The sequence below is a fragment of the Geotrypetes seraphini genome, chromosome 2 (genome assembly GCF_902459505.1).
Source record: "Geotrypetes seraphini chromosome 2, aGeoSer1.1, whole genome shotgun sequence".
NCBI lineage: Eukaryota > Metazoa > Chordata > Amphibia > Gymnophiona > Dermophiidae > Geotrypetes > Geotrypetes seraphini.
This window is the reverse complement of record NC_047085.1, coordinates 142,779,021-142,801,368: the sequence shown is the minus strand read 5'-3', so window position 1 is coordinate 142,801,368 and position 22,348 is coordinate 142,779,021. Positions and strand designations below refer to the sequence as shown.

Genomic DNA, 22,348 nt, shown 5'->3' with positions numbered 1-22,348 from the left:
GAGAAATTGTCTGATTACACTGGCTACACTTCTTAAACCTGGTAAGAGGCTGTGACATTTTTTTTTTTAAGAGACGCGCCACACAGCAACTAGAAAAAGAAACAAATAAAGAGAAAGCCGCGGTGCGAGAAAGCAACTAAAAAATCAGCAGAGCTGAGAAACAGGTGCTTCTTGGCTCCGCGAAAAACTGAGAACTGAAGTACCTCACAGGAGAAGCACGACCTACGTTCGACGGGAAGGCACTCGCGCGTGCGCGGTGTAGCACTCGCAAACTCTTTGAAAGTTCTACAAACAAGTCTGCTTGCGAGGCTGTCCGCTACGGGGCTCCATGGATGACGTCACCCATATGTTGAGAATATGCTGCCTGCTTGTCCTGGAATAATACACCCATACACTTCTCTTCTAAACCTTATAATGTTCACTAAACTTAGAAAAAAAACAGGACTCCTCCACTCAGCTAACAGATTAAAAAACACAGATACAGGAGTCCATGGTGAGTTTTGATACTACTATATTTAAGAAGCCATCTGATCGTAATACGATCCTTCATTATGGTAGTTTCTACCCAAAACCCCTACGGGACAGTATCCCGGTAGGCCAATTCCTTAGGTTGAGGAAGGTATGCTCCAGTGATGATGATTTCCCAAAACAGGCTACGCACATGTACAGTAAGTTCATCGAACGTGGGTACCCTCCCAAGGTAGTCAAAAATGCATGGAAAAGGGCTCATAGTTGCCAACGTGACTGGTTGTTTTGACCCCCAGAATCGTGGAGGCGAATATGCCACAGTGTGTGTATTACCCTTCTCCAGCAAAAGTCATAACATTAAACAGATTATCTTAAAACACTGGCCGGTATTACAAGTGCATGATCATATGCGGGAGGTCCAGCGGTTTGCATTTACGCGAGGATGTAATGTAGCAGAGATTTTAAAGCATAGAGGTAATCTGAGGGGGGCGTGATCAGGGACCCCATAAGAGCTGTGGCCAGTGTGTATATTGTCAGCAGGTTTTAATTACTGACTGGCTGACAATTCCGAGATCAGGCGGGGTAAGAAATTTTATATGAGATCCGGAACTAATTGTTCATCTCAGGCAGTGATATACTGCATTGTGTGTCCATGTGGCAAGTTCTATGTTGGGCACACTAGGCGGGTCATAAAATTACGTATCGCTGAGCATCTTAGTAATATTCGATACCAGGGTCTTACAGCCCCCCAGTCATTGGCTGGAGAGTGGACACAGGGTGGAAGATGTTAAGTACACTGTATTACTGAAAGCCAACAAAGACACAGGTAATGTGTCGCAGTATTTCTTACCAGAGCATAGATTTATGGTGTCAGGTCAATAGTGCGCCGGGACAAAGGCGCGAGCAGATAACTGAGTGCAGCGTGGAGGCGTGCGCCGAAGAAAAAGACTGTTTTTAGGGGCTACGACGGGAGGGGTGTGGGGGGGGGGGAACCCCCCGTTGCAGCCCCTAAAAAACAGTCTTTTTCTTCGGCGCGCGCCTCCGTCTTGCGTTCAGTTGTCGGCGCGCACCTTTGTCTTCCACGTTACTGTCTATGAACCTAGATTTATATTTCAGTGGCACACTCTAGCTCCCATGTGGCGGAACAATGAGATTGATTGGTTCAAAATTTGAGATTTAAAGCCCGTTTTTGTGCCTCACTGATTGGCTAGGAGGGTTGTCCATTTTCTGATGTTTTGAGTGACATCAGTGACTGGGAGGTACTTAGTGGGCGTGACCTCTGTTGGAATCGCACCGCTGGAGCTGTCTGTTAGCTGGGTGGAGGAGTCCTGTTACCTGGTAAGCCGTGATTTGGAAGTTTAGTGAAGGTTTGGAAGAGAAGTGTATAGGTGTATTTTGGTGCCTCTTGTGCTTAGTGGACGGCAGGATCCACTTTTCACTGGGTGGTAGTTTGATTGATTATGTTTTATGCCCATAGTCTCCCCTCCTGAAGAAGCCAACTGTGAAACCTAGGTTGGTGGGGTCGGAGAGAGTATGACAGCACTTTAGAATTTAAGGATGTACCCAGAGCAGTTGCAGAGTTGTACCCTTGCCACCATGCAATACAGATAAGTAATAACTTTCTTATCTATGTAGAGTTTTTAGGTGTAATTGGAAGCAGGTGGCAGAGACAGTGAATATGCTATGATAGTCTCATTTTCAACTGGCTCCTTGAAAAATCACTAGAGTTCAGGTCGTGGGTCTGAGCATTCACTTTATAGCACTTTTTGAAGCCAATTTTGATGATGTAATTTTTATTATTATTATTTATTTAATAATAATAATAATAATTTTATTTCTTATATACCGCTATACCATAAATTCAAAGCGGTTTACAACAAGTTACATACAATGAGAGTAAGAGATGTTTAAAATAAATTTCCCTAGTATATAGTGCACATTACAATTAGGGCCCCGTCTGGAGGGTGAAGCCATTAACGCAATAATATCACATGCTGTATGACATCAACACGTCAACGTCCGCGTATTCGCAGAGGTTCTCCAAACAGGGCCAAAGCTTGCTATTACTACGCTAGTGGGGGCGGAAGGGGGTAAAAAAGGAGGAGAGGTGCTGCATATAGGACGTGCCTCTCACCCCAAGAGGCACACCCTGTAGGCAGTCAGCTGGTGCCAGCACCTCTCCTCCTTGCTGGCATCTCGCAGCACAGTTTGTGATACACTGGCACAATTTAACAATTGCCTTTAATTTTGATTCACCCTTGTATTTATTGGACAAACATTGTTGCAAAATTGTTTCGTTGGTAATGTCTGAACAGATAAAAAAACCCCAATTTATTGTTAGAGAAAACATTAAAACCGAATTATTTACCTGGGGTCCTTTTAGTAAACTGTACTAGCAAATGGACTTAGTGGGCTGCAAATTTGACCTTTTTCAATTGTTTATTTATTTGTGATTTCATTAGTGCACAAATGCAGAAAAAAAAAAGTGTACAGTAGGAGCTCTTACTGCCTCCTAAATCTGTTGGCATACCTTAGCAAAAGGCCCCCTAAATAACCAGATATTTTATTTTACCAACTTCGCAGTGGCCACACGGGGCTGAGCACCCCTCCTTTAGGCAGTGGCGAGGAGAGTGGTGGAGGGGTCCGCATGAGCGTGGCTGTCCGCTCCGTTGATTCCCTACCCTGGAACAGGAAACTGACATCAGAGAGTGCAGGCGGAGCCAAGTCCCTGGGCATACAGACTGCTTTACGCACCCCCCTCCCGCCCCCCCATCTGCATGCACCTACTGCCTCGCACTTGGTACACTAAAGCAGTGTTCTTCAACCACCGGTCCATAGACTGGTGCGGGTCCACAGAAATTTCCTGCCGGTCCACAGGGCCAGCATGTGCATCAGGCCCAAAACTGTGTTCTTTAACTGCCGGTCCGCGGTGCGATCGATGCATTGTTAATAAGATTATATTGTGTGTATATATGAAAAATGAATGGAAAAAATACAATTAGGACTATGGGGGCAGGGTCTGGGGTGGAGATTGGGTAGAGATGGGCAGGATCTGGCCCACGACTTAGCCCAGTTTCTTCAACCGCCGGTTCTGTGGACCGATGCCGGTCCACAAAATAATTATTTTATTTCTGCCGGTCCATAGGTGTAAAAAGGTTGAAAAACACTGCACTAGAGCAACTCCCCCATTCCAGTGAAAAAAATGTTGGTAGAATTCATCCTATCAGCTATGATTGAGGAAATACTAATACTTGAGGGTGTTTTCTACTGGTTTTAAAGAAAAACAAAATTAGTAGATAACAACCATTAATATAGTCTGCCTAGCAGCCGATCTCCAGCCTTGCGCGCCCCTCGGGAAGGAGCGCCAACACGCGCTCCCCCTCGCTCAGGTGCGAGATTACACCGCCGCAAACCCGCGGGGGTAAGACGAGGAGGATCGGCCGGCGTCTCGTTCGGCCCTCAAGGGTCACGCGCCGCCCCTCGGCTAGAGAGGGGCTGCGGGGTCGCGAGGCCAAGCCGCGCGCGGTCGAGGGCCGAGGCCAGGCGTGCGGAAGGTACAGGGAGAGGTGCGCGTGCGGGAAGCCGCCGAGAGGGGCGCGCGCGCTTGCTTCCGTCTGCAGAGAGCAGAGCGAGAGACACCTATAACCCCGAGACACACGCGGAGGAGGGCATCGGAGAGGCGCACGCAGGGAGCGAGATTTGCCCACGGGCGGCCCTCTCTGAGCCACTGCCCTTTCGCTTAGAGAGGGAGGAGGAGGAGGAGGGGGGGGGGGGTGCATTTTGGAAGAAGCCGAGACTGATTTGCGTCAACCTTATGAAGGGATCCTACGAAAGCCGAGCCTGGCACAGGTAAGCCACGGCGGGGAGAGAGGGGAGGTGTTGACGCCTGCAAATCCTGCTGTTTACCCAGTTCGGTTTAAAGCCTTCCCTGGTCAGCCCAGGTGGTCACTGCGGAAAGCTATGGGTGAGTGCCTGGGTGGCATGGGCTCGCGATCGTTACCTTTCCCCCCCCCACCCTTTTTCTGAGAACCTTGATTTCTGTGGCTTTGCATTCGTCGGACTTTTTGGGGTGTTCTCTTCTTTGGCTGAGGCCACACCGTGCACCTCGGCGCTGTGGGAGTGGGAGCCCAAGCGATGGCGTCCTCGAGAAAGCTTTTAGCTATTTCTGATCCCGGGCACGGACAAGTGCAATTTTGTTTCTGTGGTGATCCCGGGGGGGGGGGGGGGGTCGACCTGGACCGGCGAAAAAAATGGAATTGACGTTGCTTAGGGTGCTGGAGGTCTTTTGTGTATCGCCCAGACCGTGTCCTACACGCAGGGCTTGTTTGGGCTGAGACAGCTCACAAAGGGGCGCAATGACATCTTTAGTTCCGCTGCTAAAAAAAATCAACCCCGAGGAGATAGCGGAAACACAAAAGATGGGGCAGAGCGGTAGGCGACCTTTCCAGCGTCGATCAATGGCTTTTTTTTTGCAACTCATTCCACGTTGTCTCACTACCTCAGGTTCTCTCGCGTCGCTGCCTCGCTCTGCTCACCGCCTGCTTTTTATGTGCCTCTAGTGATCAAATTATCCAGTACGGGAAGGGGAAGTTCTGTCAATACTGTAGTAGATTCATTTTTTTTTTTTTAATAGCGAGGTCTACGGGATCTCACGTTTTTTCCTTTAACGATGTTTATGTTGAGAATATATATATTTTTTGTGTGTACTGAATGCAACTCCTCCTTTTTTTTTTTTTTTTTTATAGGGGAGGCGGTTTTTACCCTCTTAACCATCGACTGTGTTTTAAGAAGCGACTGCTTTGCTTGATGAATGCGAAGTATTTGATTAAAATAGTGACTCACGCGCTGGTTTTTTTTTTTTTTTTTCCCCCCCTCTTTGTTGATCATCTCGGGCATTACTTTTTGTTGACAGTTTGTCCTTGACCTGATAAGAGATGGTCAGGCTAGATTAAAGAAGGATTTTTTTTTTCCTCTCTCACAAATAAAACGCAGCATATTGACGTGTAACTTAGCAGTTTTATACCCTTTTTTTTATAGTCGCATACATAATCGTTTCCTTGAGACTTAGGGGGGGGTCCTTTTATCAAGCTGCGGTAGGGGTTTAACGCGCGTAATACCGCCGCCTGCATTGAGCGGGGGTTAGTTTTTGTAGCGCGCTAACCCCGCTAGCGCGGCTTGATAAAAGGACCCTTTACTGTTGGCCATTTAAAAGCGTTGTCATGGAGGCTCTTGTTAAAAAGAGGCAGAAATAACTCGGCCTTTATATTATAACTGTCACATGCTGTGTGTCTTTTGCTCGAAATAAAAAGACATTTTGGAGTTATTTGGAAAACAGCGGTGGGGCGGTAGTGCTGCAGTACTGATCGCTGGCACATGTTAGAAGAAACAACCAATATTCTCCATCCCTCCTGTTCTTTCTCTCTCTCTCAGTGCACTTGGCCAGTTTTAAGTCCCCCCTGTCTTTACTATTGAGGGCTCAGCCTGTCTTGGGTCTCTTTATGTTCACAGAATACTGCAGGATGGGGGTTAGCAAGGTGCCAGACTCCTAAACTGTTTCACAATGTAAATGCAGATGTGTTTTATTTAAAAAAAAAAAAATAAAATAATTCTAGTAAGCTGATTAATTCCTATGTGACCTATTAATTTCCACCATAAATTTGTTTCAGCTGTTGCTCTTAATGAGACTGTGGCACTATTATGGTTGGCTTTTAAAATTGATTATTTTTTTTTTTTAATTAAATACAGTAGGAAAAGTGCTTATTTTTCAGTTGATCATGGCACTAAGCAAGAGGGAAAACATGATGGGTCTAGAAAAATGGAATTTTTTAGATGTATTGGTTAAGGCCTTACTGCTTTGCTGTTGCTGATGTGGTAAAGGAGGCCTTTTGTTTCTGTTAATGCAAAACTCCTTGAGTTGCCTGGGTAATAAAGATGGTGACTGCGTGAGATTGCTCCCTTTCTTCTCCTTATCACTTGTGACTTGCACTGCTGAGAGTCATTTGCAACTCTTCAGCTCAAACACCATAGTCAAAGCCTCGGCTCTTTTAGTGCTGAACAGTTGGTGAGCATTCAGAGAGCGGCTTAGGTAGGTGTTTGCATAGTCTTTCATTGCTAAAGTCTGCCTATTGAAAGTTTGTGCTCAGGCTTTACCAAAAGTATTATGCACATCTAGAAACAGCTTTATTTTAATAGGAACAGGAATTTAAAAGAGAATGCACACTTGCTTGATTGGCAGACATTTCTCACCGGCACGGTGGTCATTTGTCCATCCGTGGTCAGACTAGTTCATATGGTTTCCTTCAACCACTTGGTCATGGAATTTCTGCCATGTTGACTGCTCTTGGTGTGCCGAACAACTAATGAACAGAAGATTCTGTAAAAGACTTCCGAGGCTCCAGAAAGTTGAAGGGTTTTTCCTGACTGAGGACTGGATGCAGTAAAAACGATCGTTAAGACCGTGCAAATTGCTTTGGGTCGATTTCAAAATGGCGATTGATGTTCAAACAGCTTCCCATGCAAGTGAGTTTTGTGGAGGGCAGAACATAATCCCAGCCGATCGCTCATTTTATACCCTAGAGCACAGGTGTCAAAGTCGGTCCTCGAGGGCCGGAATCCAGTCGGGTTTTCAGGATTTCCCCAATGAATATGCATGAGATCTATGTGCATGCACTGCTTTCAATGCATATTCATTGGGGAAATCCTGAAAACCCGACTGGATTACGGCCCTCGAGGAGGGACTTTGACACCCCTGCCCTAGAGGAAAGGAGAGACAGGGGAGATATGATTCAGACGTTCAAATACTTAAAGGGTATTAACGTAGAACAAAATCTTTTCCAGAGAAAGGAAAATGGTAAAACCAGAGGACATAATTTGAGGTTGAGGGGTGGTAGATTCAGGGGCAATGTTAGGAAATTCTACTTTACGGAGAGGGTAGTGGATGCCTGGAATGCGCTCCTGAGAGAGGTGGTGGAGAGTAAAACTGTGACTGAGGCCAAAGAAGCGTGGGATGAACACAGAAGATTTAGAATCAGAAAATAATATTAAAGATTGAACTAGGCCAGTTACTGGGCAGACTTGTACGGTCTGCGTCTGTGTATGGCCGTTTGGAAGAGGATGGGCAGGGGAGGGCTTCAATGGCTGGGAGGGTGTAGATGGGCTGTAGTAAGTCTTAACAGAGATTTCGGCAGTTGGAACCCAAGCACATTACCGGGTAAAGCTTTGGATTCTCGCCCAGAAATAGCTAAGAAGAAAAAAAAATAAAATTTAAATTGAATCAGGTTGGGCAGACTGGATGGACCATTCGGGTCTTTATCTGCCGTCATCTACTATGTTACTATGTTATATTTTGAAAGCGACTTTCACTGGACAGTAGAATGGCACATGCCGTCAAAGTGCAAGACAGAGATGACTGTATTTCTGTGTACAGTGTACCCTCTTACATTTGACCTGCCCAGACAATGGTCTGCTGATTAACTGTGTCAGCTGTGTGGCTACGAGGGTTGTTTGGAGAGAATTTTCCAGGCATACACACACCAAAGTTTATGGTCACAAAGTCATCTCCGAAGATTGCTTAATTTTTCAGGCTGGGCAAGTCTGTGGAGCAAGGCTGTAAATTATTTTGCACTGGTTGCTTTAGTAGTAAGGATTTTACCAACTGTACTGGCTGCAAGAAAATAATTAAGGGACTTTTCTACTATAGGACATGTGTGCTTAACATGTGAGAAAACACTTAGGGCCATATTCTATATATAATGCCTAAAATATTGGTGCAGAAAAGGACAGCATGTAGTGAGATTCTATAAAATGCCTCTGAGGTATGTGTAGTATATAACATCACTTTGGTCATACTATACAGAATCAGGCCCTCACTGCACAATGTGTTACAATGTTTTGCAATAATATCCCTTTTTCTAAACACTGTGTGTGTGTTAATGTGGGAGTTGTTAGTGCCTCTTAAATAGGAAGCCCAAAGTGCTCCTGCATTATACTTTTTTGGAAGTTTCACACATAATTGGGAAAATTAGCATGGAAGCTACAGAAATAAAATAAAAAAGGCCTAAATACTGCTGTTTTTAAACTGGACTTAGCGCATGGGAAAGTCTGTGGGCTCCTTTTATCAAGCCGCGCTAGCGGTTTAATGCGCGTAATACCGCGTGCTAAACCGCCGGCCGCGCTAGCCGCTACTGCCTCCTCTTGAGCAGGTGGAAGTTTTTGCCCAGCGCAGGGGTTAACGCGTGATGAAAAGTCGCACGCGTTATCCCTGCTAGCGCGGCTTGATAAAAGGAGCCCTCTGTGTGTTTTGCTCTAAGTCCAGATTCAAATGCCTTTTAGTAAAAGGCCCCCTAAATCTTATTTCTTATTAATAATTATTTTCTTTGAGGTGCTTGCCTTTTCAGTAGGTAACTTTTTTTTATTTTTTTTTTGGTAATCAAGAGCTACAGAATTTGCTTGGGTGTGACCCCAGGAGGTCCTTTCATCATACAAGAGGGCATCACAGAAAATAGTGTGGTAGACAATCTTTAGAGGACCATTTGTTGTCTGTCACACTCTTTAGCAGTACCCAAAACATATTCTTCACCTTTCAAATCTTATCATTCAGGGATGGCAAACTCTAGTCCTCAGCTGGCCTAAGAGCTCCTTTTTTTCTTTCCCTCGGGTATAGATGCTGATTCTGTGGGTGCTGTGTGAATGCTTGACAGTCCCCAGTATTGAGTGAAATCCTTCGCTGTGACTAGGGGAGGTGTCATTTATGCAGAGTTTAGCACTCTCAATCATTTTGAAATGTTGGTTCCTAAGCCTTCAGTCATATTAAATGCCATCGTATGCTTATATACAAGTTTGGATTCTCAAAACTGCCGTTAGTTAGGCAGCGGTGGGCACCCTACTGCCGCCTGACTTAATTGGTTTAATTGATTCGTTCGTCACAGTAAATGACTTAGTTAAAAACCAATTAAAAAACAAAGGCACCCAATGGTGCCTCCAAAAAAAACCGGCGCTGTTGTCCTGTCTAAGGAGGGGCCTTGCAGCGCTTAAGGCCTGTCTTGGTGTGGTTAACGCCAGAAGTGGCCTTAAGCACCATTAAGGCACCTCCTTAGACGTGATTCATGTGAAAGGTAGATGCCAGAAATGTAGGCCTTTAAAACTTTGGCCTACATTTCTGAAGCCTATATTTCACATAGCCTGTATTGTGTGATTGACATGTGATCGGTGCCGCTTTTGAAGGTAGCTGCTAATAATGGCACTGTTTAGAGCAGTGGTTCCCAACCCTGTCCTGGAGGACCTCCAGCTAGTCAGGCTTTTGGGATAACCCTAATGAATATGCATGAGAGAGATTTGCATATAATGGAGGTGACAGGCATGCAAATCTGCTCCATGCATATTCATTAGGGCTATCCTGAAAACATGACTGGCTGATGGTCCTCCAGGACAGGGCTGGGAACCCCACTGGTTTAGAGAATCTGCCCATGGTGTCCATGAAAAAGATGGGACCCTAATGTGTTTTTTTTCCCAAATATCCCAAAAATGTCCTACTGCAGCAGAAACTTCTGCTTGAAATTTCAAACATTTCTGAGTTTTTTTTAATGTCATATTGAGATCATATAAGTCAGGGGTGTCAAACTCAATCACATTAAGGGGCCGAAATCCAAAACACAGGCTAAGTCACGGGCCAGACCCTGCCCGATCTCCACCCCAGATCCCGCCCCCCATAATAATACTAATTATAATACCATTTTTTCCATTCATTTTTCATATATATACACACACACACACAATATAATCTTATTGTATTTTTAACTATTTGTATTTCACTGATTTTCCAGCCTTCTTCTGTGTTTGGTTATAGCGGTATAGAAGAATAAAGTTATATTATATAAGAAATTAAACTCAGCAAGTATTACAACACTGAAGAAATATAAACAGATATGCACTTCCTGCACTGAACACACAGGGATCCCAGGTCCAGGTCCACCAAAAATGAGCCATTTCCCTTGCTGTGGCTGGTGGGGATCCCCAAACCCTGCCAGTTGAAAACTACCTCTTCCAATCTGCAGCCAATAATCTCCAAGCTCTGCAGCTAGCGGCAGTGTCTGAGCTGCGACCAGCTGCAGAGCTTGAAGAGTTTAGCCGCCGAACTAGAGGAAGCCCACCAACTTAGGTATTTATATTTTGCATTTGGGTAGGAAGCATGGGGCATGGGGGAAGAAAATTTAGTGCCTGCCATTTTTTTGGATTAATACATTTCTCAATTAGCTTTCAGAGGTCAAAACCATTTTTCTTCAGGTCAGTAAAGTATACTGCTTCTTACAGTATCCCTGTCCTGACTTGAGGAAGGGAGTTTTGGTCTCTGAATGAATAATAAAAAAAAAAGTATTAAAATTAGTCTAATAAAAAGGATCACCTTATTTCCATTTTCTATTTATAAATGTTTATCAACACAGCTACAATAGTACTTTATCCTACAGCAAATAAAATAAAATAAATAAAAATATAATTTTTTTTCTCTTTGTCTGGTTTCTGCTTTCCTCATCTTCTCATCATTTTCTTTCTTCTATCCACTGTCTGCCCCCTCTCTGCCTCTTCCGTATGGCATCTGTTCTCTTTCTGTGCCTCTTCCATCTCTTCCTGCCCCCCACCATTGGTGTGGCATCCATCTTCTTCCCTCCACTCCCCCTATGGTGTGAAATCAGTCTTCTTCCCTTTCGTCCTCTCCTCAGTGGATTTTAACATCTCTCTTACCTTCTTTTCTCTCCCAAGATCTGGTATCTGTGTCCTCACCTTCCACAGCTTACCACCTCTTTCCCTCAACCCTTTCAGTTTCTAAATCTATCCACTTTCCCACAATCCAGCATGTGCCCTTTTTTCTCTCTCTTCACCACTTCCATTCAGCATCTGTTCCCTTCTCTCTTCTCCCCACTTCCTTCCAGCTTTTGCTCCCCTATCTCTTTCCCCCACTTCCATTTAGTGTCTGTTCCCTTCTCTCTCCCCTCTCCCCATCTTCCATCCAACATCTGCCCTCCCTCTCCTCTTCCCTCCCCACTTCCTTCCAGCATTTGCTCCCCTCTCTCTCTTCCCCCCATTTCTATTCAGCCACACAATAAGCAACTCATCCTCTTCCCCTTGTCCCCTTGGTGCAACTCCCTCACCTTTGCAGATGCTTTTCATCACACAACCCAGCTTTAACATGTGGCTATAAGCAAGAAGATTTTAAATATGTAGACAATTGGCTACATCTTTCTGTGGTGGGAAAAAGGACCCTAAGTGAAAAATTCAATCAGTAAGTGAAAGGCATGTAAATTAGAGGAAGGGGTGGCAAGTGGGAGAAAACAAGTTCAGGATGTCGCCCCCCCAGCAAAAGCATGGTAGTGGGAAAAATAACGAGAGACGATCTCAATTCACTCAGCAATAACAAAGGGGACCAGAATAAAAACTTTACACAGTAAAACTGAACAACATAAAAATTGGTGGAAGCCTACAAGCATATATGCTCACAGACTTGGCAATAAAGTTCTTGATCTGGAAGCCATAATGAATGAAATGAATTTGGACATTGTAGTCATTATGGTTCAGTGAGTCTCATGAATGAGATGTTACCATATCCAACTCTAATCTATTCAGGAGGGTAGACATAGAGAAAAGTGGGGAGGAGTAGCTCTCTCTGTCAAAACAGCATTAAATCAGTTGATATACAAGGAGTGTAGAGAAAAGAGGAAGTCCTGTGAATTGTGTGGGAAAGAGGAGATGGCATTCTCATCCACCCTGATGTAGTCTACATACCTCTGACTCAGAATGGATTACCTAAACCAGGGGTGTCCAACCTTTTGGCTTCCCTGGGCCGCATTGGCCGAAAAAAAATGTTTCTGGGGCCGCGCAAACACTGCAGCAAGACAGTAAACACCCAGGGGCAGCAGAGGAAAACTGCATCGCCCTCAACCAGGGCCGCACAAAATACTTCATGGGGCCGCATGCGCCCATGGGGCCGCAGGTTGGACAACCCTGTCCTAAACAGGTGATCTGATCGATGATGTTGCAAAGATGGCAATGAAAAAAGAAGATGCATGAAGCACAGTTCAGTTGCTTTTGAGTCTAAAGTTGCTTTTTGAAAAAAAAGAAGCTAACTAAAGTAAACCTAGCGAGGCAGCACATATCAAAGTACTTCTATTTATGGAAGTAATAACAATAATGCATTTGAAAATGAAACTGTTCAGATAGTTTTGGAAAACAAGGTAAATCTAGGGAATTTTTTATATGATAGAGTGGAACATTTTGTGCACTTACATAAATGCAGCCTTTAATGACTTGTTTCAGTGGAGCAGGTACAGTACACTTAAGAACAAAGTGGATGGATTTGTAGCCTTTCTGTTAGCTTGCTATTGCTTCATAGCACATGATACTGAATAACAAAAGCCTGAAGCACCTGTACCATTAACAGTATAATTGAAAAGCCTCCACTGAAGAGTTTATAATAGAAGATCACGGGGGGATTCTATATATGGCTCTGAACATTAGGCGCTATAAAAGCAAGGTGGCGAAACAGGGTAGACATGACAGATCTGCTTGAAAACACACTTGCGCGTCCATTTATAGAATAGCATCAAAGTGTTTCTGCATGGATCTGAAAATGGGGCATGGCCATGGGAGGGGTGTGGGCAGGTTGGGGCGTGGGCAGATTGGGGGGATTTATTTATTCCATTTTCTATACCGTTCTCCCAATGGAGCTCAAAACAGTTTACATGGATTTATTCAGGTATTTGAGCATTTTTCCCTGTCTGTCCTGGTGGGCTCACAATCTATCTTTATCTATTTACACCTGGTTTCAGTTGGTGTAACTCCCCATGCCAAAAATTGAGCATGGATCCCATTGTTATAGAAAACCAGTGCTGATTTTTTTTTTTTTTTTTTAATCCAAGTTTTGGACACCATTTACTGAATCCAGGCCTTAAATGGACAACATGTTGATGTGGTTCAGCAACTTTTCTAATTTGTTTGTGTAATTTTATATTTATTTATTTATTTATTCAATTTTCTATACCGTTCTCCCAAGGGAGCTTAGAACGGTTTACATTAATTTATTCAGGTACTCAAGCATTTTCCCTGTCTGTCCCGGCAGGCTCACAATCTACCTAATGTACCTGTAATGAAATCCAGTAGCATAACAGCTGTGGTAGTTATGGTGTGGTAGATCAACTCAGCAGCCCCGGCAACCTGCCCACCCCCTACTGCAACAGTTGGGGCAGGTGAGATGCCTAATCTCTCCTGCTGCGATCGCGATCCCCCCCCCCCCCCAAACTGCCGTGAACCGGCAGGAGAGATATCCAATCTCTCCTGACGGCACCCCCCTGACAAACCCAATACTGGCAGGAGAGATGCCCAATCTCTCCTGCCGAAGGAGCATCCCCCCCATGACTACCAGAAGTTTCAAGTTTTATTAAAATTTTGATGAATCGCAGTATCATTAATTCAAAGCGATTTACAATTAAAAACAGGGTCTTAATTATTAACTACAACCAACACAAACGGACTTGACGTACTAATACATATGGAAAGTAGGGAGAACTACAATAAGTATAGTAAAGAATACATACAAGGAAAATACAAATGGAGGGTAAGAAAGTTTAAAAGTAATTATAAAAGTATAGTGGAAAAATTAAGAACTTTTTTTCCCCCCAAATTCTCAGAGCCAAATAAAGAGAATTAATGAGTTTAAGCATTAAATGGGATCGGTAAGGATTCCGATAATTAGGTCTCAAAAGCATCCTTGTACAACCAGCATTTTAGCCGACCTTTAAATTTACTCAATGATTTTTCTTCTTTAATAAATGATGGTAGGGAATTCCATATTCTGGGTGCTGTAACTGAAAAATCATATTTTGTCTAGTATTTATTATACTACATAATGGAATTACTAGAAGGTTTTTGTCTTCAGATCTTAAGCTTCTAGTAGGAATATATGGAATAATGTATCTTTCTAAAAATGATGGAACTTTGGTTGTTAATATATTGAATGTTAATATTGCTATTTTGTAAGAGATTCTGTGAAGAAGGGATCCTAAGCCCTCCTGCCAAAGACGGCAGCCTAACCCCCCCCCCCCCCGCAACTACCGGCAGGAGGGATCCCAAGCCCTCCTGCTGAAGACAGCCCCCCTTGCAAACACTACAAACCACTGAACACCCCCAAATGCCCCCTCACTAACCTGACCCCTCCCCTACTACCCCAGAAACTCCCCTAACCTTTTCAGTTGGCCAGACAGATGAGTCCCGAGTCCGCCCGGCCAGCAGGCCCGCCATCCTCGGAATGGCAGGCCTGCCCTTTCCTGGTGCATTGTGGCCAGGTGATTGGCCCAGGTGCCTAAGGCCCGCCTATAGTAGGGGCCTTAGGCAACTGGGCTAATTCTGGAATTGGCCCAGTTGCTTGAAGCCCCACCCATAGGAGGGGCCTCAGGCAACTGGGTTAGTGGGGGGTTTGGGGGGGATGGGGGCTATCTGCGGCAGGAGGGCTTGGGATCCCTCCTGCCAGTTCAGGGTTTTGTTGGAGGGTGATCGTGATCACAACAGGAAAGATTAGGCATCTCTCCTGCCGCGATCGTTGCAGTGTGGGGAGGTGGGCAGTTACAGGATTTTGTAACTGGCTTTGTTTTTTGACATTGGCTGGTTACAGAATCCTGCTTTTAGGCGAAGGACTGGCCCCTCCTTCGCTGAAAAGATCTGGTTTTGGGACTTGGGCAGTGTTTTGGTTGGGAATGTGGTGTAGGGATAGACATAATGGCAGTCTGGGTGAGTAGATTGCTGAACGTGCAGGTAGGCCATTCTAAAAAAACCCATCAATTTGGACTTTTTTTTGAGAATGGACATTTCCCTGCTGCCAACTTCAGCGTCTACTGACTTAGGCCAAAAGGGGACTTAGACTTTTTTTTATTATTATGCCCCTACACATATATTGGTATTAGATCTCTAATGTGTGTTATAGGATAAAGACTTGTATTAAAAAAAAAATAACTTGCACTGTAAGGATGACCATGGCAAACTGTAACCTGTAAACAGTCTATATTACGTTCTTTGGTATTTGAAACCTTAGAATTTATCGAGTTAGGATACAGCCTTGTATCACAAACTTGTACTGTAACTATGTCAAATTGTAACCTGTTAATTGTATTTTATGTATGTTTACCTGTAACCCGTTCTGAGCTCTTTAGGGAAAATGAGATAGAAAAATTAAATAAATAGAGTAAGCAAATGCCATGAATTTTTATAAAGGAATTAAAGTTGTACGTAAGAGTGAAACTGAACAGGGTTAACATCCTTTAGGCAACATGTACCCATGAGTGTATTTCTTAGTTGATTGTAATATACAGTAAAACCTTGGATTGCAAGTAACTTGGTTTGCAAGCGTTTTGCAAGACAAGCAAAGCATTTGATTAAATTTTAACCTGATATACAAGCAAGGTCTTATACTGTATATACAAGTACATACAGTATACATGCGTCATATCATCACAACTGAGCCGATGGTTCTTCTCTCTCTGACGCTGTGGGAGTGTAGTGACTGTTCTAAACGAGTGACGTCTTGCAATACAAGTACGTATAGTATTTTGTATTAAAGTTTTGGGGTTGTGGAACTAATTGTCTTGAGTTTCCATTATTTTCTATGGGGAAATTTGCTTTGATATACGAGTGCTTTGGATTACAAGCATGCTTCTGGAACTAATTATGCTCGCAAACCAAGGTTTTACTGTATTTTCTTTTAATATTGGCACTCTCTTCTATATGTTTCTTTTTAAATTTCGTAACCCGTTTTAACCTTTTGCATTAATCAGGATTCATATGTACAATAAACATAAGAAAAAACATGACTCATCCATAATAAATTGCAGAGCCATTTCAGTTTGTAGTCTGCTAAATATAAATAGTAGCACGAAAGTTATCTGGTTTACCAGGCAAACAACATTGATGGCCCCCAACTCTACTAGCAATATTTCTGTCATGCAACTAGATGTAATCAGCACTTTACCAGGGCACAGAGCAGATTTGTCTGCATGTAATGAGTATTAGAAAAAGATGCACAGAACAGACAGACAAATAGCAGAAATCTTTCTTGGAACCGGACTTTCAGCTGCATCCAAAGTTGGAGTCTGGTAGAGGCTAGAACTGCAATTGTAACTGGAGTCTGCAGCTTGACTAACTTGTACCAGGAAAGGATGCAAACCAGTGCTAAGCAGAACTGGAGCCAAGACCTGTAGTTAAAACTCTGATTCTGATATTTTGTTTAGAGATTTGGAACTAGATTAGAAGCTCAAAGTTGCAGCTAACACAGGGGTCTCAAAGTCCCTCCTCGAGGGCCAGAGTCCAGTCGGGTTTTCAGGATTTCCCCAATGAATATACATGAGATCTATTAGCATACAATGAAAGCAGTGCATGCAAATAGATCTCATGCATATTCATTGGGGAAATTCTGAAAACCCGACTGGATTGCGGCCCTCGAGGAGGGACTTTGAGACCCTGAGCTAAAATGTGAGGTAAGGAGAGGAGCTGTGCTGCAGTAGCCTTCTGGTTTTTGTCACTATCATATACACTCGAGATTTTTGGGCCAAAAAAGTGGCCCAAAAATGGGGGCCTTGGTTTATATTCGAGCCACAACCCCGATCACCGGCATGACTGAACTCTGGCATCACTATTTTGTCCTCCTGTTGTTCTGATGAACTCTAGCTTTGCTATCCTCCATACATGCCCACCCCCCCCCCCACGAGCTGCTACCAACAATTCACGCTCCCTCCATGGTGCTTCTATCCACAATACAGACCTCCATACACAGCCCCTCCCCCCCCCCCGGAGCTGCTATCCTCCATATCTCCCCCCCTCAGCATCGTGTTTACCCATTGGTGGTGCAGCCACCAATCTGCTTATGCTAGCCGGTGTGGGGCCTTAAGCATCTATACATGGTCAAGGCCTGTCAGCTCCTGCCCCCTCCGACATTCTCAGAAAAGATGTGTAGATGCTCATGGTCTAATAATTAAAAAATATCACTTCAAAACAAAAGCACCACACAAGCCAAGAAAGCTAGCTTATTACTTAAGCGAAAGAAAAGCCTCAGACAAACGGAGAGGTGTACCCACACTTTTCCACCAAAGCATCATAGGCAAAAAACTTTCGCACAAGTTTAAAGTTAGCAGGTGGGAACAATAAAATAACCGAGAATGATTAATGGTAAAAACCACTGAACACAAACAGGCCAGGCCGACGATCGTTCCATGGCTGGTAACCACTGCTTCAGGGCCTTAGTGCCAAATCCAGGCTATCAGTACGCAGATCCTAACTGCTGCTTTCAACCACTGATAGGACTGACCAAGTAGTGGTCTTCGGGACATTTGGAGCATTGAAATTAAGCATCAAATTACTGCGTCTCAGTGGCCACGAATTTGGTCTTGGAGGATAAGATGTACAGTGTCTGAATCTATGAGACAAACCTGGTTTTTTCTGTTATAGAGAGCATTTTGGACCACAGTTCGTTTACAGAAGTTAGATAGCTCTAAATCTAATAGATGCTGGCACTGTCATCTTGAAGCTGGGACATTAGATCATTTGTTATTCTATTGTCCATTCATTCTTGCTTTTTGGAAATCAATATGGGGAATCCAGTGGAATTATCCTATGACACTGTACTGTTTGGAATGTCAATGAGGGCTAAAAGCCAAATATCCTCTAATAATAACAGGCTTCTGCTCATTATGACAGGGGTTGCCATACAACAGATTACGAATAATTGGAAAAATTGGATGAGATTTTTCTCTTACCAGTGCTTCTCCGCTGAAGTTTCCCTTGACAATTTATTCTGGTAGAAATTTCTGCTGCCACTTGTTCCCATTACAGAACTTCCTCATCTTCAGGCACACATTCCCTTGGAGCTTTGTCTTGCCACCTTCCACAACACACAGACAATTCTCAAAAGTATGTGAAACCTGTGACTAACTTCATCACAACAGGATCAAATCAAGCCCTTCATGTCTGCTTGCAGGCACTTTGCATTCTTTTATAGCCCCAGGGACTCTGATCTTGAGTAGGGTTAGCGGATTGACCCCCTAGACCCACTGCCCATTGCCTGCCCTCCTGCCCGATGTGATTTCAAGGAAGCTTTTCAAAACCCAGACAAAATGCTGGGTTTTGAACAGCTGTCGGTAGCCCCGGACATGTCCTCAAAAAGGAGGGACATCTGGTAACCTTGAGTCCTGAACAGTGGCGTACCTAGCATAGGTGGCACCCGGGGCCCATCATTTTTGGACACCCCCCCATCTGTATGAAAAACATGATTTTTAGTAACAATCTACACGTCACACAAGAGTGTACCTAGGAAAAGGCAGCATCTTACATACTGCAGTGAGCAGCACTTCAATAAACCCATTGTAAAACAAAACAAGCCAGACTAGTACAGATCAATCCTACACAGTCAATCCTAACAGAAAACCATGTCTTTTCGAACACACAGAACACAGAAAACACCTTTGCCTAGTATGGAATCACAAACTAACTCCTCCCCCTTTTACAAAACTGTAGTGTGGTTTTTAGCCATGGTGGTAACAGCTCAGATGCAACGCTAAAAAACGCTCTACAGTTTTGTAAATGGGGAAATAGAATAAAAATACGTAGACAAAGGTTAAACTGAAGCACCAAGAAGCTGAACTTTGCATACAATGCAATACCACAGAAACAGCAATGCATCTCCCCTAAAGCAAAATAAATAAATAAATAGAATTTTTTTCTACCTTGTCTTCTCTGGTTTCTGCTTTCCTCTTCTTGTCACTCTCTTCCTTTCATCCACTGTGTACCCTCTCTCTGCCTCTTCTATATGGCATCTTCTCTCCTTCTATCACCTTTCAGAAACTTTATGCCTCCCCCTTCCATCTCTCCCACACCCCCATGGTCTGGCATTTCACTCTCTCCTTTCCCTTCCCCTCACTTCCATCAGCATCTGCCCCCTTTCTCACCCTTCACCACACTTCCATACCACCCGGACATCCTTTCCCACCCTCCACACCCTTCCATACCACCCTGACTCCCTTTCTCACCCTTCCATACCATCCTGACCCCCTTCTCTCTCTTTACTACTCTTCCATACCACCTGACCCCCTTTCTCACCCTTCACCACACATCCATACCATCCTGACCCCCTCTCACCCTCCACACCCTTCCTTACCACCCTGACCCCCTTTCTCACCCTCCACACCCTTCCATACCACCGTGACCCCCTTTCTCACCCTTCACCATGCTTCTATGCCACCCTGACCACCTTTCTCACCCTTCACCACGCTTCCATACCACCCTGATCCCCTTTCTCACCCTTCACCATGGTTCCATATCACCGTGACCCCCCTTTCTCACCCTTCACCACATTTCCATACCACCCTGACCCCTCTAACCCTCCACACCCTTCCATACCACCCTGACCCCTTTCTCACCCTTCACGCTTCCATACCACCCTGACCCCCTTTCTCACCCTTCACCACGCTTCCATACCACCCTGACCCCCTTTATCTCCTTCCACCACCCTGCTATGCTCCTTTCTCTCTGCATCCAAATCAGCAAGGGCCCGTGATGACTACTTCTGCTGCCTCTGCTCCGGAAGAGGCAAGTGATGTCGGAGGGGGGATGGGCCAGCAGACGCAGGGAGTTGCGGCATAGTCCCATGACGACTGCGGCTAGCGGTCCACCCCCCTCCAACATCACTTATGTCTTCCGAAGCAGTGGCAGCAATAGTCGTCATCGCGGGACCTTTGTGCACTTCAGCGCAGCTGCCGTATTTATGCTCTGGAATAAATACGGCAGCCGCGCTGAGGTGCCGTTTTCAGCAGCGACCTTCTGGACCCAGCCGGCTGTGCACCCCCTTGGAGTGTACACCCGGGGCGAACCGCCCCCCCGCTCCCCCCCCCCCTTGGTATGCCACTGGTCCTGAACTACTTTAGGGGTACAGAAGGTACTATGGCAGTCTTGGTTTTATTCATTTCAGCTAAGTCAACTTTCTGCACTCCCTGCCCCCCTTCCCCCAGGCCCAGACCCAGCAAGTCTCCTAATTCTTTCCCCTCCTTAGTTGTCTGTCCTGGTGTTCCTACTACTACATTCCTGTGAATTCCTAAGTGTCGGAGCTGTTATCGCTGCAGCTGGCACTAAAAACCACGCTATGGTTTTGTAAAAAAAAAAAAAAAAAAAGGGGGGGGGGGTTATATCCAGCTACTTTCTCTGTCCCTAGTGGGCTCACTATCTTTTGTATCTGGGGCAATGGAGGGTTAAGTGACTTGTCCATGGTCACAAGGAGCTGCAGTTGGAATTGAACCTGGTTCCCAAGGATTTCAGGCCGCTATACTAACTATAACAGTGGATCTGGATAAGCCAGACTGTGCGCCCACATATCTCCCACCTACCCTCATAACCTTCTTCCACCCCCTCATTATCATAAACATGCTACAATCAATATGATGTTAAAAATTAGCCGCAGCTCAGTTTATTAATCAACAACAGCTTTAACAATCATAACTTAATTAACAGCAAACCAAAGAGCTCCTCCTGAGCTACCAAAAATATACATTGTTTCAGTGCCCTTGACCCCGCCACCTCAGCAAGGGTCAGAGGGGTAGCATGACCCACATGCCCCTTTACCCGGGTCACCTAACCCACCACTCATGGCTCCCCGCCGGCCCACCACTCATTGCCGGATGAGCCCCATGACCCAGTAGCTCGGGAGATTTGCACCCCGAGCTACCATCACCAGCCAAGACACAAAGGGTGGGTGGGTGGGAATAAACCACCCTGGAGGACCTCTGAAAAAGCTGAGTCCTCCCACGTCCTGCCTCTTAACACCCCGCCTCCCTCGCCCCTCACTGCCTCCCCCAATCAGTTTAAACTTGTTATTTCTAAACGGCCCCACGCCCAATCCTTTCCCTTAGCTTCTTTCCTTCCTAACCTAACTCCCCCACCCCTGGCCAATGGGCGTCACGCGGGCCCTACCCGCCCTGTGTTAAAGTCCGCCTATCGACGCAAGGTCTCGAGCTCTCACGTAAGCTACTTCTCCACTGCACTAATCTATTGCCTTAGTGTTTCATATCATGATCTCTTGTTCTACCACTTCTTTTCTTTTAGGAAAGGTTAGTTTGATATGAATACCTTTTTGACATTTTGAGCATGTGTATCATATCGCTCTGTCTTTTCTCTAGAATTTGTATGTTTAGCTCTCGGGGTCTTATTAACATAAGAACATAAGAATTGCCGCTGCTGGGTCAGACCAGTGGTCCATCGTGCCCAGCAGTTCGTTCATGCGGCGGCCCCCAAAGATCAGTGCTCTAAACGAGTCCAGCCTCACCTGCGTACGTTCCAGTTTAGCAGGAACTTATCCAACTTTGTCTTGAATCACTGGAGGGTGTTTTCCCCTATAACAGACTCCGGAAGAGCGTTACAGTTTTCTACCACTCTCTGGGTGAAGAAGAACTTCCTTACGTTTGTACGGAATTTATTCCCTCTTACCTCATTGGCCCAGATTCACTAACCCTTCAATCCATGTGCGATCCATTTCCGTTTGCATGCAGGCTGACAAATTCACTAAAGGCCTGCTTGCAAATGGGGACAATCGTTAACATGCCCCCTACCTAGGGCCAGGATCACTAGAGAGCAATCCCCGCTCATGCGCACACCCTGACAGTAGTGACAGGAGAAGCAGGGCTCAGCCCCGATCTCTCTTGCCTGCTTGCCAGACTCTCCTGCTTTCTGCCGCCATTCCTTGCAGTGCAAGCCCATGGTTTTAAAGCGGGGCTGCACTGCAGGGAATGGCAGCAGAGAGCAGAAGAGTCCGGCGAGCAGGCAAAAAAGATCGGGGCAGAGTAGGGCAGGTAGGAGAACCTACACT

The 22,348-nt window shown here is 45.0% G+C and overlaps 1 protein-coding gene across 1 annotated transcript in view; it reads left to right on the top strand.

Annotated features, from left to right (window-relative positions):
* The first annotated feature begins 4,249 nt into the window (after window positions 1–4,249).
* GREB1L (GREB1 like retinoic acid receptor coactivator) overlaps window positions 4,250–22,348 on the top strand; it is a 415,187-nt gene continuing 397,088 nt past the window's right edge. Inside the window, 1 exon segment of the mRNA XM_033933926.1 lies at window positions 4,250–4,317. The gene's annotated coding sequence lies outside the window, so the exon portion shown is untranslated.